At 36.2% G+C, this 243-nt stretch overlaps 1 protein-coding gene across 1 annotated transcript in view; it reads left to right on the top strand.

Annotated features, from left to right (window-relative positions):
- Positions 1-28: 28 nt before the first annotated feature.
- Positions 29-243, top strand: part of LOC119581798 (cyclin-dependent kinase inhibitor 3-like) — a gene marked incomplete in the record, with an annotated part of 43,756 nt that continues 43,541 nt past the window's right edge. The window contains 1 exon segment of the mRNA XM_037929929.1: positions 29-136.

Consider the following 243-nt stretch of genomic DNA (forward strand, 5'->3'; position numbering starts at 1 on the left):
AATAACACTGTCGGCACCACTTTTGTGCCTCCGAAGAACTAATGCAAACAAACAGATTCTCCTCGGTTTGTCGGAGATTGTTTCGCACTTGGGTCACTATAGTTTCTTTTTTTCTTAACTTATTTTTGCAGTTACTGTAAGTATTATTTTGATCATTCAAGTGCTACCCGAGAGTACTTATGTAGAATAGACTTATGAAACAGAATCTCTTCAAGCCGCAGTATTAGCCATTAAAAATGTTAT

Source organism: Penaeus monodon, chromosome 15 (genome assembly GCF_015228065.2).
Source record: "Penaeus monodon isolate SGIC_2016 chromosome 15, NSTDA_Pmon_1, whole genome shotgun sequence".
Lineage (NCBI taxonomy): Eukaryota > Metazoa > Arthropoda > Malacostraca > Decapoda > Penaeidae > Penaeus > Penaeus monodon.